The sequence below is a fragment of the Ranitomeya imitator genome, chromosome 5, assembly GCF_032444005.1.
Source record: "Ranitomeya imitator isolate aRanImi1 chromosome 5, aRanImi1.pri, whole genome shotgun sequence".
Classification (NCBI taxonomy): domain Eukaryota; kingdom Metazoa; phylum Chordata; class Amphibia; order Anura; family Dendrobatidae; genus Ranitomeya; species Ranitomeya imitator.
This window is the reverse complement of record NC_091286.1, coordinates 185,075,051-185,091,714: the sequence shown is the minus strand read 5'-3', so window position 1 is coordinate 185,091,714 and position 16,664 is coordinate 185,075,051. Positions and strand designations below refer to the sequence as shown.

Sequence of the window (16,664 nt, the reverse complement as noted above, 5' to 3'; positions counted from 1 at the left end):
CCATATTGTTTCCTCATGCATGCCCCCATTCCCTAATACTGTTTCCTCATACATGCCCCCCATTCCCCCATACTGTTTCGTCATACATGCCCCCATTCCCCCATAGTGTTTCCTCATACATGCCCCCCCATTCCCCCATACTGTTTCCTCATATATGCCCTCAATTCCCCCATATTGTTTCCTCATACATGCCCCCCATTCCCCAGTACTGTTTCCTCATATATGCCCCATCTCACCTTTTGCTCTTCATTTTGTGTCCTCAAATCTCCCCCATGCATTAAATCCCCCATCCCCACTCCAAATCTCACCCCACACATAATAAATTCCTCATCCACAAATTCTCCCCACACATAATAAATCCCCCTATCCCCACTGAAATTGTCCACACACATATTATTGTTCTCTACCCCACCACATAGTAACATAGTTAGTAAGGCCGAAAAAAGACATTTGTCCATCCAGTTCAGCCTATATTCCATCATAATAAATCCCAAGATCTACGTCCTCCTACAGAACCTAATAATTGTATGATAAAATATTGTTCTGCTCCAGGAAGACATCCAGGCCTCTCTTGAACCCCCTCGACTGAGTTCGCCATCACCAACTCCTCAGGCAAGCAATTCCAAATTCTCACTGCCCTAACAGTAAAGAATCTTCTTCTATGTTGGTGGAAAAACCTTCTCTCCTCCAGACGCAAAGAATGCCCCCTTGTGCCCGTCACCTTCCTTGGTATAAACAGATCCTCAGCGAGATATTTGTATTGTCCCCTTATATACTTATACATGGTTATTAGATCGCCCCTCAGTCGTCTTTTTTCTAGACTAAATAATCCTAATTTCGCTAATCTATCTGGGTATTGTAGATCTCCCATCCCCTTTATTAATTTTGTTGCCCTCCTTTGCACTCTCTCTAGTTCCATTATATCCTTCCTGAGCACCGGTGCCCAAAACTGGACACAGTACTCCATGTGCGGTCTAACTAGGGATTTGTACAGAGGCAGTATAATGCTCTCATCATGTGTATCCAGACCTCTTTTAATGCACCCCATGATCCTGTTTGCCTTGGCAGCTGCTGCCTGGCACTGACTGCTCCAGGTAAGTTTATCATTAACTAGGATCCCCAAGTCCTTCTCACTGTCAGATTTACCCAGTGGTTTCCCGTTCAGTGTGTAATGGTGATATTGATTCCTTCTTCCCATGTGTATAACCTTACATTTATCATTCTTAAACCTCATCTGCCACCTTTCAGCCCAAGTTTCCAACTTATCCAGATCCATCTGTAGCAGAATACTATCTTCTCTTGTATTAACTGCTTTACATAGTTTTGTATCATCTGCAAATATCGATATTTTACTGTGTAAACCTTCTACCAGATCATTAATGAATATGTTGAAGAGAACAGGTCCCAATACCGACCCCTGCGGTACCCCACTGGTCACAGCGACCCAGTTAGAGACTATACCATTTATAACCACCCTCTGCTTTCTATCACTAAGCCAGTTACTAACCCATTTACACACATTTTCCCCCAGACCAAGCATTCTCATTTTGTGTACCAACCTCTTGTGCGGCACGGTATCAAACGCTTTGGAAAAATCGAGATATACCACGTCCAATGACTCACCGTGGTCCAGCCTATAGCTTACCTCTTCATAAAAACTGATTAGATTGGTTTGACAGGAGCGATTTCTCATAAACCCATGCTGATATGGAGTTAAACAGTTATTCTCATTGAGAATCATTGCTCTCTTCACCACCTCCATCATTGCCTTCTCCATCATGCCCATCATTGCCCATTTCACCACCTCCAGCAGTTCCTCCCCCTAATCCCATCATTGCCCTTTCCACCACATCCATCGTTTCCACCTCCCCCACCATCCCCATCCTTGCCCATTCCAACACCTCCATCATTTCCTCCTACCTCACCATCCCCATCCTTGTCCATTCCACCACTTCCATCATTTCCTCCTCCACCACCATCCCCATCATTGCTCTCTCCCCATCAGCCCCATCATTGCCCTCTCCTCCCCCGCCATCCCCATGATTGCCCTCTCCCCGTCAGCCCCATGATTGCCCTCTCCCCGTCAGCCCCATCATTGCCCTCTCCTCCCCCTACACACGCACACACCATTTACTTCTCTGCACATTCCCCTGCAGTGCACCACACACACACACGCACACACACACACCCCTCTCACCTCTCCTTGCGCTCTGCCACAGCGTCTCCATCGCCTTCCTCTGACACAGCCGGCCGCTGAATGATGACGTCATCCAGCGGCGTGTCTGTGTGAGAGGAAGCGTGAGCAGGAAGCAGGAAGACAGATCACTACAGCTTCGCTGCTATTTTCTCTTGTAGGCAGTGGAGCTGCAGGGATTTCTCCCTGCCCACCGCAGCCACCCTGCAGGGGCACCCCTCCACCTCCGCACATGTTGGGAGCCGGCGCTCTGCATCTTCTCTGTGCCGGCTGTCAGCTTGACAGTCGGCACAGAGAACAGCTGACTCCCAGACCCGGGGCAGCAGAATGCAGCCACCGGGGGAGACACTGCGGACCGCCACATTAGGAGGCCCGACTGCGCCCCCCTGCCGGCTGCGCCCGGGGCACATGCCCCGGCTGCCCCCCCTAGATACGCCACTGTGTACAATAGCATCTATCGGTCAGAAGTAGATGCTACTGAACAGGCGCTGTCGCCGGTGGCATTTTTCTGGATGTAAATTTTGTTTTTCTGAGCCTCACAATAGCCACAATATTATAGGTATTATCAACCATAGTAGATATCAAAAATATGATCAAAAGTAATATCAACACTATTCTATGCAGTATGTAAAATAGGAGGCAGGTCACTGAGGGATTAGTGACCTGTTATAAGCCCATAAGGATGAATATGTAAGCAGAGCACCACATAAAGCACTGCACACAGGCCCACCCATAGGCCTGCATTCAGCTCTGTGCTCAAGCCCGCCCCAGAGCACGAGAATATCATTAACTGAAAACTGCAAATAAGGATTAAACTACAACCACAAGACGGATTTCATCAATCACGGTATCATTCTAATCAGTATAACAGCTGTAGGTTACTGACCACAATCCCGCTGACCGGTTTGCTTGAAAGGGAAGCATCAACAGAAAATGATATTTCAATGAGACCTTTTTTGTATTACATTTATAGTTCTTTAAATTATTGGCAATGGGTTTTTTTCACATCACAAATGGTTATACTTATATGTCTGGATATAAGTACTTTGGATATGTACTTTGGATATTTCTTCAAAAATACATATCTACTTAGCTCCTCCCCACTCTATAGCATGATGTTTACAGACATGACTGCTTTTTCATGGTAACATGTTCCCTTTAAAGGGGATTTCTGTCCCTGATGAATAGTAATGCTAGTGAATGTGAGACTAGAGCTATGTCCTATACACATAGCACAGTGCATGATACATGATGCACGGGCTGAGCACTTGAGTGCTGTATGTTGTCTTCAGCTGATGGTTGCTCATCATTGTCATAAAAAAACACTGAAAAGATCAAAATCACATAAATGTTTTTTTTTTATACATTTTCTAGTAAAGGCCATGCTTTCTATCATTGCCTCTATTAAAAGTTAAAAACAACTTTGGTTTCAGTACAAATCCTGGAAGAATGTTGTTAAAATTCTTTGTTCTGTTCTCCTTAAAACAGATGTTAGTCTGACCTAAAATATCCAGACAATGGGAGGAAAGTCCAGACCTTAAATACTTGTCTGTTCTGCAACCATTAGTGTTTAATAGGAAAAAATGGATGTCACATTCTGAACTATGATGTAACATGAAGTTCTCACTTTTGCTTCAGTACATCAATGTATAATCAGAGAGACTGGACTGCAAGCCATGCAGAATGTAGCACATTCCTACAGACATAGATTATCATAATGGTCAAGATCTTGATCCAAAACCTATATAAAGAATGACAACAATATGTGGCTCTTCAGTGGCAATCATCACAGGGTTTGTTTTATCACTACTGCTATATTCATTGCAGAATCATTCTATTCCTTGGTGGCATTCCTCTTGTGGTCCTTCCATAGTGAATAGAGGAGAAATTGCCTATTGTATGGGATTGTTGGTGGCATGGCAGATCTGCCCCCACCACAATTCATTGCAGATCTGCCCCCACCACACTTCATTGTAGATTTGCCCCACTATACTTCATTGCAGTTCTGCCTCCACTACACTTCATTACAGATTTGCCCCACCACACTTCATTACAGATATGCCCCAGCACACTGCATTGTAGATTTGCCCCACTATACTTCATTGCAGACTTGCCCCACCACACTTCATTGCAGATTTGCCCCCACCACATGGTAACCCAGATTTACTCCACTACACTGCAATGTAGATTTGCCCCCACTATACTACATTGTAGATTTACCCGCACTATACTTCATTGCAGATTTGACCCACCACACTTCATTGCAGATTTGCCCCATCACACTGCACTGTAGATTTGCCCCCACTATACATTGCAGATTTGCCCCACCACACTTCATTGTAGATTTGCCCCACTACACTTCCCTGTAAATTTGCCCCACCACACTACATTGTAGATTTACCCCACTATTTGCCCCACTATACTTCATTGCAGATTTGCCCCACCACACTTCATTGCAGATTTGCCCCATCACAATGCACTGTAGATTTGCCCCCACTATACATTGCAGATTTGCCCCACCACACTTCATTGTAGATTTGCCCCACTACACTACATTGTAGATTTGCCCCACCACACTACATTGTAGATTTGCCCCACCACACTGCAATGTAGATTTGCCCCACTATACTACATTGTAGATTTACCCCCACTATACTTCATTGCAGATTTGCCCCACCACACTTCATTGCAGATTTGCCCCATCACACTGCACTGTAGATTTGCCCCCACTATACATTGCAGATTTGCCCCACCACACTTCATTGTAGATTTGCCCCACTACACTACATTGTAGATTTGCTCCAGCACACTACATTGCAGATTTGCTCCAACCACACTGCATCTAGATTTGCCCCAACTATACTTCACTGCAGATTTTCCCCACCACAGTTCATTGCAGATTTGCCGAACTACACTTCATTGGCTTCATTGTAGATTTGCCCCACCACACTTCATTGTAGATTTGCCCCACTATTTGCCCCACTATACTTCACTGCAGATTTGCCCCACCACACTGCATTGTAGATTTGCCCCCACTATACTTCACTGCAGATTTTCCCCACCACATTTCATTGCAGCTTTGCCCCACAGCACTTCATTGCAGATTTGCCCCATTACACTTCATTGCAGATTTGCCCCACAACACTTCATTGCAGATTTGCCCCACCACATTTCATTGCAGATTTGCCCCACTACACTGCATTGTAGATTTGCCCCCACCACATTTCATTGCAGATTTGCCCCACCACACTTCATTGCAGATTTGCCCCACCACACTGGATTGCAGATTTGCCCCACCACATTTCATCGCAGATTTGCCCACCCCACACTGCATTGTAGATTTGCCTCCACCACACTTTATTGATTTGCCTCCACATTTCATTGCAGATTTTCCCCCACCACATTGCTTTGCAGATTTGCCCCACCACACTTCATTGCAGATTTGCCCCACTATACTTAATTGCAGATTTTCCCCACCACACTGCATTGTAGATTTGCCCCACTATACTTCACTGCAGACTTGCCCCACCACACTTCATTGCAGATTTGCCCCAATACAGTTCATTGCAGATTTGCCCCACTACACTGCATTGTAGATTTGCCCCCACTATACTTCATTGCAGATTTGCCCCACCACACTGCATTGCAGATTTGCCCCACCACATTTCATTGCATATTTTCCCACCCCACACTGCATTGTAGATATGCCTCCACATTTCATTGCAGATTTTCCCCCACCACATTGCTTTGCAGATTTGCCCCACCACACTTCATTGCAGATTTGCCCCACCACACTTCATTGCAGATTTGCCCCACCACACTTCATTGTAAATTTGCCCCACCATATTTCATTGCATATTTGCCCACATCACACTTTGTTGCAGATTTGCCCCTCCACACTGCATTGCAGATTTGCTCTCACCACATTGCAGTGCAGATTTGCCCCACCACACTTCATTTTAGATTTGCCCCACCACACTTCATTGCAGATTTGCGCCACCACACTTCATTGCAGATTTTCCCCACCACACTTCATTGCAGATTTGCTCCCACCGCACTGGATTATAGATTTGCCCCCCCACACTGCATTGTAGATTTGCCTCCACATTTCATTGTAGATTTTCCCCCATCACACTGCATTGTAGATTTGCCCCACCCCACTGCATTGCATATTTGCTCTCACCACACTGCATTGTAGATTTTCCCCACCTCACTGCATTATAGATTAGCCCCACCACACTGCATTGCAGATTTGCTCCCACCTCACTGCATTGTAGATTTGTACCACTGTTGTGAATTCTGCTCTTGGGCTCCCTCCGGTGGTTATGAGTGGTAGTGCTGCTGTCTGTGGATCGCAGCATCTATCAGGTGTGTTCACTTTTTCAATTTAATCTCAGCTATTTAGTCCTGCTTGATCCTTTAGTCAGTGCCAGTTGTCCATTGTTTTTGGAGGATTCACATCCCTTTCTGGTCTCTCCTGTTTGCTGTGCTTTTCTTCAAAGATAAGTCCTGGCTTTGTTTCTGCTGTCCACATTCTGTGGGCCTTTTAGTTCTGTGCATTTTTATGTATTATCTTGTCCAGCTTGTCTGTGAAAGGATTTTTTGCAGCCAAGCGGTATCTCTGGAGATGCAGATATACCCTCCATGTCTTTAGTCAGATGTGGAGTTTTGTATTTTCTGTGGTGGATATTTTCTAGTGTTTTAATACTGAACACATAGTTCTCTGTACTATACTTTCTATTTAGCTAGTATGGCCTCCTCTGCTAAATTCTGATTTCAGTCTGCGTATGTCATTTCCCTCTCCTCTCACAGTCAATATTTGTGGGGGGCTGTCTTTCCTTTGGGGATTTTCTCTGAGGCAAGATAGTTTCCCGTTTCTATCTTTAGGGGTATTTAGTCCTTAGGCTGTGTCGAGGTGTCTAGGGAGCGTTAGGTACATCCCACGGCTACATCTAGTTGTGTTGTTGAGTTCAGGGTCTGCGTTCAGTACAGGTACCACCTTCTCCAGAGTACGTCTCATGCTGCTCCTAGGCCACCAGACCATAACACACCACCACACTGCATTATAGATGTGCCACAACTACATTTCATTGCATAAAGGAAAATGCATTTAATACATTGCTCTTCCCGGGAAGAGGAATACTCCTAGTGTATGTCACTTTTCTTGGACCAAAACAAATAGCTAAACCCTTATTTAAGCAATAAGATTTATGATGCCAACCTAAATTAAATTAGGAATAAGAGCAGCAATTAAACTCGATCCATGTAAGGGAACCTCAGTAATGACTGCAGTATTGCAGAAAGCTGAGAGGTTATACAGGTGCTTTTCACAAAATTATAATATAAAAAAATTAATTTATTTCAGTTCCTCAATACAAAAAAATGAAACGCATATATTATATTGAGTCATTACAAACAGAGTGATCTATTTCAAGAGTTTATTTCTGTTAATGTTGATGATTATGGCTTACAGCCAATGAAAACTCAAAAGTCATTATTTCAGTAAATTAGAATAATTAACAAAAAACATCTGCAAAGGCTTCCAAAGTGTTTAAAAAGGTCCTTTAGTCTGTTTCAGTAGGCTCCACAATCATGGGGAAGACTGCTGACTTGACAGATGTCTAGGAGGCAGCCTTTGACACATTCCACAAGTAGGGTAAGCCACAAAAGGTCATTGCTAAAGAAGCTGGCTGCTCAGAGAGTGCTGTATCCAAGCATATTAATGGAAGGAAAAAGTGTGGTACAAAAAGGTGCACAAGCAACCAGTATAACCACAGTCTTGAAAGGATTGTTAAGAAAAGGCCATTCAAACATTTGGGAGAGATTGACAAGTAGTGGACTGCTGCTGGAGTCATTGCTTCAAGAGCCACCACACACAGTGGTCAGTCCACTCATGATGACCAATAGACAATGATAGAAGCATCTTACCTGGTCCAAGGAGAAAAAGACCTGGACTGTTGCTCAGTGGTCCAAGGTGTTGTTTTCAGATGAAAGTAAATTTTGCATTTCATGAGGAAATCAAGGTCCCAGAGTCTGGAGGAAGAGTGGAGAGGTACACAATCCAAGCTGCTTGAGGTCTAGTGTGAAGTTTCCACCATCAGGGATGGTTTGTGGAGCTATGTCATCTGCTGGTGTAGGTCCACTGTGTTTTATCAAGGCCAAAGTCAGCGCAGTCGTCTACCAGGAAATTTTAGAGCACTTCATGCTTCCCTCTGTCGACAAGCTTTTTGGAGGCGGAAATTTAATTGTCCATCAGGACTTGGCACCTGTCCACACTGCCAAAAGTACCAATATCTGGTTTAAAAAGAACAGTATCACTGCTTGATCGGCCAGTAAACTCACCTGACCTTAACCCCATAGAAAATCTATGGGGTATTGTCAAGAGGAAGATGAGAGACACCAGACCCAATAATGCAGACGAGCTGAAGGCTGCTATCAAAGCAACCTGGACTTCCATAACACCTCAGCAGTGCCACAGGCTGATCGCCTCCATGCCACGTTGCATTGAGGCAGTAATTGAAGCAAAAAGAGCCCTACCAAGTATTGAGTGCATTTACTGAACATACATTTCAGTACGCCAACATTTCGGATTTTAAAATCATTTTTCAAGCCTGTGTTATAAAGTATTCTAATTTACTGAGATAATGACTTTTGGGTTTTAATTGGCTGTAAGCCATAATCATCAACATTAACAGAAATGCACACTTGAAATAGATCACTCTATTTGTAATGACTCTATATAATATATGAGTTTCACTTTTTGAATTGAAGAACTGAAATAAATTAACTTTTTGATGATAGTCTAATTTTTTGAGACTCATCTGTAGATGCCTCCCTCCTATGAGCCACTTGAACTTTCTATGCCTTTTATTTCAGGTAATACTAACTTAACTAGTTGAAAATGCTGAAACTTAAAAAAAAAATATTTACTTAGTTACATAAAATAACATTGTTATTGCATTCTGAGATTTTATTAAAATGCAGGTTGTCATGCAAAGAGACTATAACAAAAATGTATCCCATCATATATTCTTGTAGTTAGTACACAAAAATTAGCAGGTATCAGTTATCTCAAACATAATGATGCTCTCAGATTAGGTGGCAAAAACCAGGTGATATATTCCTTTTAACCGTGTGTCATAAAAATAAATATCTTTGTTACATGTGTGTCTAATGGCATACATCACCAGGTTTTTGCAACCTAATCTGAGAGAAGAACAATGTAGAGAAAGAGATCCTGATTCCAGTGATGTGTCACTTACTGGGCTTCTTGCTGTAGTTTTGATAAAATCACTGCTTTATCAGCAGGATATTATCACTAGAGGACTAGTTAACTTGCTGTCATGTAGTGCTCTATATTCATGAGCTCAGAATAATCCCACCCCCTCCATTGATTGACATATTTCTGCCTATGCACAGTGCACACAGAAAGCTTCCAATCAGTGGTGTGGGTGGGGTTATACAGAACTCAGAATTCAGAGAGCTGAATGATAAGTGATACATCACTGAAATCAGGGTCTCTGCCCCTACAGCATGCTGCTTTCAGATTGGGTAACAAAAGAAATTGGTGACAGATTTCCTTTAAAGCAGGACCTCCCAAAAGTATTAATGTAAATAACTTTTCCGTGTGCATAAATAGGTCAAAATTATTGACAGTACTTGAAGTTACGTGCCTAAAATCTGCTGTGTAGTCTGTGTCTACTAATCAGTGGAACACTGTTTTTAATTGGACAGAATTTAGTATATGAATATTGGGAAAATGAAACTGAAAAAACTGGCCAAAGTCGTTATATTAAAACAGCTCTCCAGTGATTTTTTTTTATTTTACCAGTGGAGCTGTGCTTCTAATCTAAGGTCCCTCATAGAGGTGAGTGAACTTGTTCGGAAAGCACTCTCAAATTTGCCGCGAATGTTGCACAGTTGGATTTGTGTCTAGCTTCCTGAGCATTTTTCCTCAAAGTCTTCCAAATTCAGTCAAAGATCGATAAACTATAATTTTTACACTAATGCTTTTGTTGTCTAGGAAAGTGGTGCTGTATGATGAGCGGGGGGATTGTCTAGATCACAGGAGTGGCGGAATGTAATTTTTTTCATTTTTTTGTTGCTCTGTAATAACTTTGTGTGTACATTACAGCAGCCAATCAAGAAGCCTAAACCATCCACAAGGTCTTCAGTGATTGTCTGCCAAAGTCACATATCCTTCTTTATATAAAAAGCGGACATCTTGTTTTGCTGGCGCCATTTTCTCAGTGTAACAGCGCAGAGAGGCAGCTCCTGCGGCTGCTGAAAGTCATCTTGTCATTTAGCTAGATAGGACCCTGTCCTGTGTGAAATCGATCTTCCAGCATCTAACTAGTAACATAGTAACATAGTAAGGCCGAAAAAAAAAATTTGTCCATCCAGTTCAGCCTATATTCCATCATAATAAATCCCCAGATCTACGTCCTTCTACAGAACCTAATAATTGTATGATACAATACTGTTCTTCTCCAGGAAGACATCCAGGCCTCTCTTGAACCCCCTCGACTGAGTTCGCCATCACCAACTCCTCAGGCAAGCAATTCCAGATTCTCACTGCCCTAACAGTAAAGAATCCTCTTCTATGTTGGTGGAAAAACCTTCTCTCCTCCAGACGCAAAGAATGCCCCCTTGTGCCCGTCACCTTCCTTGGTATAAACAGATCCTCAGCAAGATATTTGTATTGTCCCCTTATATTCTTATACATGGCTATTAGATCGCCCCTCAGTCGTCTTTTTTCTAGACTAAATAATCCTAATTTTGCTAATCTATCTGGGTATTGTAGTTCTCCCATCCCCTTTATTAATTTTGTTGCCCTCCTTTGTACTCTCTCTAGTTCCATTATATCCTTCCTTGTGTTGCAGTCAAGAGGTCCCATTTGCTAATTGAAATCGTTTGGGCAAAAACTGTGTTGCATGCAGTGAGGATTCAGGAGGCCACATTTCCTCTTAAAAATCGTTAGTCCTAATAATGGGGTTCAGCCAGGAGGGCCTATTTGCTTATCCAAATAGTTTGAGATAAAACTATGTTGCAGTTAGGAATCAGCAGGCCCCATTTGCTCATCAAAATCGATGCCCAAATTTTTTTCATGTTGGATTCAGGGCTGGATGAAGTAGGGTCCAAGCAGAATCCAGACCCTCATCACCAGACGTTAACCCCCGTGGTTGGAGGTGATCCTGAGGAGACTCAGATACCAGAGGAGCACGCAGACATACACTGTGGTGTCAGGGCAGGAAGAGGATGAGGGTGACTCTCAGGGCGAGGAATGGGAGAGCAAAGAGAATGATGATGAGGTTCTAGATCCAACTTGGTGTGAACCCAGAGGCACTCAGCCGACTAGTTCAGCAGAGGAGGTGGAGGTGGAGGAGGATGACGGCGAGGCAGTTATGTTGTGGATTGTTGCACAGAAATTAAGTGATGCAAGCACAACAAGCACTGCATCCTCAGTCACAACTGTGGCTTTGGCCAGCATCGGTCGCAAGTGTGCAGTTCGCAGGGCCAGCAATGGTTGCCTAGCCTGGGTCTTTTTTGAGACTGCAAAGGATGACCCAATTCACAATATCTGCCAACTTTGCAAAAAGCAACTCATTAGAAGCAAAAATTCCAATACTTTGATTACTACATGCATGAACTGGCTCATGCATGATCAACATGCCTTAAGGTACCTTCACACTAAACAACTTCACAACGATATCGCTAGCGATCCGTGACGTTGCAGCGTTCTGGCTAGCGATATCGTTGTGTTTGACACGCAGCAGCGATCAGGATCCTGCTGTGATGTAGTTGGTCGCTGCAGAAAGTCCAGAACTTTATTTCGTCGCTGGACTCCCTGCAGACATCGCTGAATCGGCGTGTGTGATGCCGATTCAGCGATGTCTTCACTGGTAACCAGGGTAAATATCGGGTTACTAAGCGCAGGGCTGCGCTTAGTAACCCGATGTTTACCCTGGTTACCATCGTAAAAGTAAAAAAAACAAACACTACATACTTACCTTCAGCTGTCTGTCCCCGGCGCCACCGCTCTGCTTTCCGGCCGCTGTGCTCACAGTCAGTGCAGGAGGAGTGCAGAGAAGCAGAGCGCCGGGGACAGACAGCTGAAGGTAAGTATGTAGTGTTTGTTTTTTTTACTTTTTTTTGTGACAGCTCACCAGCGACCAAACAGCGACGCTGCAGCGATCGACATCGTTGTCGGTTTCGCTGCAGCGTCGCTTAGTGTGACGGTACCTTTAGTCTGGGAATCTCACTGTGGTAAAATGCAGACCAATGGGCCTCGCCAATACAGTCCGTCCCATCAACAACATCAGCTGCCTCTTCCTCCTCTGTCACCATGCCAGATCTTCTCACACAGATCTCTGGCTGCTGAAACTCCACTCCTCTACCCCTACAGTCGGGTTGAGTGAGAGCACGTCCGCTGTTATGAAAGTGCAGATGACTGCTGTTTTTTGTTTCACAGAGCACAATCTCAATCTACTATAACATCTCTGCCTACACCTCACTCACAGTCCAACAGTTTGTCCTGTTCCCCGTACTCCACCCTCTCTCAGTAAAGCAGCCCTCGGTCCTGCCGTTGTGGTCACGAAAAAGAGTATTTCCTCCTACACATGTCAAAGAGTTGAACTTCACCATCTCCAATCTATTGGCCACAGAAATGCTTTCTTTCCGCCTTGTCGATACAGATGGCTTCTGAAAGATGAAGACCAGTGCAGTCTCACAGTACCAGCTGCCCAGTCACCATTACGTCTCTAAAAAATCTATGACTGCGCTACACCAGTAAGTCGCAGACAACATCACTCGTTCCCTGAAAAAATCTATGTCTGCCAGGGTGCATTTCACCACTGATGCCTGGACGAGCAAACATGGGCAGGGGCGTTACATCTCACTGACTAGGCACTGTGTGACTCTGGTGGCTATGGGGGCAAGTGCTGCTCCACAAGTCTTGGAATCCCCAAGTCTTGCGGGACAAACCTCTGTATTTAACACTTCCTCCACTGTTGATGGCTGCTCCACCTACTCTAGGGCCTCCACCTGCGCTCAACCACTCCCTTAATGAGATACGCATTCTAACAATGCAGAGAGAATCCCCCCACCTCCTTACTGTGCAGCCAGGGCGCACCGCAATCAGGCAGTATTAAAAGTAATATGCCTTGGAGATCGCAGTTACACAGCTGAAGAGTTGTGGACAGCTATCCAGGCCAAGTTAGAGCAATGGCCATCTCCTCTGAACCTGGAGCCATGGAAGACTGTGTGGAATAACAGTGCAAACCTGGAGGCTACCCTACGCCAAGGTAACCTCACACAAGTGCTTTGCATGGCTCATGTATTCAACCTAGTGTTACAGCAATTTCTGTGCCACTATCCCGGCCAGGTGCAGAAAGCACGGTCGCTGTGTGCTCACGTCCGACGATCGCACCCTGCAGGTCATCGAGCTCTGCTGCATTATGTCCTTTTGCATAGCCTGGGCCAATGCAGTGCAGATGTGGCGCACATCACACTTGCGGAGTGCATATAGGTGAATTACTTCTGAACCGTTCTGCATAGATTCAAAATGGCTACTAAGATGGCTAGTGCTGAGGATGCTGTCATCAGCATCACTATGAAACTGATATTTGTACCATCTGAGTGTGGCTGGGAAACAAAATGTTGCATGATGTCAGCAAAGGCGGCTTACACTGCTCCCTTAACCACCAGGTCTTAATTTAAACCTCAATTCAAAGCTCCAAATGCTGGCCCAGACTCTGATATCTCACACATGACTCATGACTGACTGCTTCTGTGCCATAATAAAATGTTCTACTATGGGCCAATTGATTATTATTATTATTATTTATTTATATAGCACCATTGATTCCATGGTGCTGTACATGAGAAGGGGTTACATACAAGTTACAAATATCACATACAGTAAACAAACTAACAATGACGGACTGATACAGAGGGGCGAGGACCCTGCCCTTGCGGGCTTACATTCTACAGGATTATGGGGAAGGAGACAGTAGGTTGAGGGTTGCAGGAGCTCCGGTGTTGGTGAGGCAGTAGCTCCGGTGTTGGTGAGGCGGTAGCTTCGATAGTGATGAGGCAGCAGCGGTGTCAGTGCAGGCTGTAGGCTTTCCTGAAGAGATAAGTTTTCAGGTTCCGTCTGAAGGATCCGACTGTGGTTGATAGTCGGACGTGTTGGGGCAGAGAGTTCCAGAGGATGGGGGATATTCGGGAGAAGTCTTGGAGGCGATTGGATGAGGAGCGAATAAGTGTGGAGGAGAGAAGGAGGTCTTGGGAGGACCGGAGATCACGTGAGGGAAGATATCGAGAGATTAGTTCAGAGATATATGGAGGAGACAGGTTGTGGATGGCTTTGTAGGTCAGTATTAGCAATTTGAACTGGATACGCTGAGGGAATGGGAGCCAGTGAAGAGATTTGCAGAGGGGGGAAGCGGAGGAGTAGCGAGGAGAGAGATGGATTAGTCGGGCAGCAGAGTTAAGGATGGACTGGAGAGGTGCAAGGGTGTTAGCAGGGAGGCCACAGAAAAGGATGTTGCAGTAGTCAAGGCGGGAAACGATGAGGGCGTGCACAAGCATTTTAGTAGATTGGGGGTTGAGGAAAGGACGGATCCTGGAGATATTTTTGAGCTGGAGGCGACAGGAGGTGGAAAGAGCTTGGATGTGTGGTTTGAAGGACAGGGCAGAGTCGAAGGTTACTCCGAGGCAGCGGACTTCTGGTACAGGGGAAAGCATGATGTCATTGACTGCGATAGATAGGTCAGGTAAGGAAGATTTGTGGGATGGAGGAAAGATGATGAGTTCAGATTTGTCCACATTGAGTTTGAGGAAGCGAGAGAAGAAGAAGGAGGATATGGCTGATAGGCACTCTGGGATTCTGGACAGCAGAGCGGTGACGTCTGGGCCAGAGAGGTAGATCTGAGTGTCATCAGCATAGAGGTGGTACTGGAATCCATGGGACTTTATGAGTTGTACCAAGCCAAGTGTATAGATTGAGAAGAGTAGGGGTCCTAGAACAGAGCCTTGGGGGACTCCAACAGAGAGAGTGTGGGATGAGGAGGTAGTATGTGAGTGGGAGACGCTGAATGTGCGGTTGGAAAGGTACGAGGCGATCCAGGATAGGGCGAGGTCTTTGATGCCAAAGGAGGAGAGCATCTGCAGTAGGAGGCAGTGGTCAACTGTGTCGAAAGCAGAGGACAGGTCTAGAAGGAGGAGTACAGAGTATTGTCCAGTAGCTTTGGCGGTAAGTAGGTCGTTAGTGATTTTGGTCAGGGCAGTCTCAGTTGAGTGATGGGGGCGGAAACCAGATTATAGATTGACATACAACAAGTTAGATGAGAGGTGGGAGGAGAGTTCAGCATGGACGTGCTGCTCCAGGAGTTTGGAAGCAAATGGGAGCAGCGATATTGGGCGATAGTTGGACATAGCAGTTGGATCGAGGGTTGGCTTTTTAAGGATAGGCGTGATTGTGGCATGTTGATCAGTCCTTTGTTACTTTCCTTACATTTTTCTACCAATATTACTCTATGAATCTGATGTTTGTGTAATCTCAGTGAGGTTAGGAAAAAAAAAAGAAATTTGAGCTTTTGCATGAGGTATCAGGGCTCCCAGCAAAGAAGCCTTACCCTTAACCACTAGGTCTTAATTGTAACTTTAATTCAAAGCCCTACATCCTGGCCCTCATGCCTCATGCATGGCTCATGGATGACTGCTGTGTCATTACCAAATTTCTATTGTGGGTCAATTGATGCCACTTTTCATAGTGTTGGGCCCTAGTTTTAGCTGTTTGGGAAGTTTTTTGTCGCCTCATAAGGTGTTGTGTATATGTTTGGTTTGACCTGCCATTGAATTTAATGGGGTTTGGGTACATTCGACAAACATGTTCTGCGAACATCGCGGCGTTCTGCAAACTGAAGCGATCCAAACCTTGGAAGGTTTGCCAATCCCTAGTCACTCAACCTCTCCCTATATTTAGCTGCAAGCATCTTCACCTTTTATCACTGCCACTCCCATCAGTCCCCACCAGTTTGTGACCTGCCAGCAGCTCCAGTGTTTAAGAGGTCACAACTCAATACAAGTAATACAAGTCTGTAAGACCCTCGTTCTGACTCTCATAGACTTGCATTGAGCGCTTGTGATGTAACTTCTGACTTCCAGCCAGTCAGAAATTGCGTGCACAAAATGGCACCATGAGACCAGCATGCCATTGATAAAAGGTGAAGATGCTGTAGGGTGAGTATAAGATTAGGTATAGGGATCTTACTATAAAAGCACGACTCCAGCACTGAAAAACAAAAAAAAACGCTGGAGTGGTGCTATAACTGTGTTATGTGGGTTATGAGTTCAATTTCATTATCTACAGATATTACCATCACTTAATACATTATCAGTATTGTCATATCAGGTTAGATGACTGCAAAGAAAATGATAAGTTGTCATTTTATGTTGTAGCTTGAAA

At 44.6% G+C, this 16,664-nt stretch overlaps 1 protein-coding gene across 3 annotated transcripts in view; it reads left to right on the top strand.

Annotated features, from left to right (window-relative positions):
• TIAM2 (TIAM Rac1 associated GEF 2) overlaps nt 1-16,664 on the top strand; it is an 810,124-nt gene that overhangs the window by 121,215 nt on the left and 672,245 nt on the right. The window lies entirely within an intron of this gene.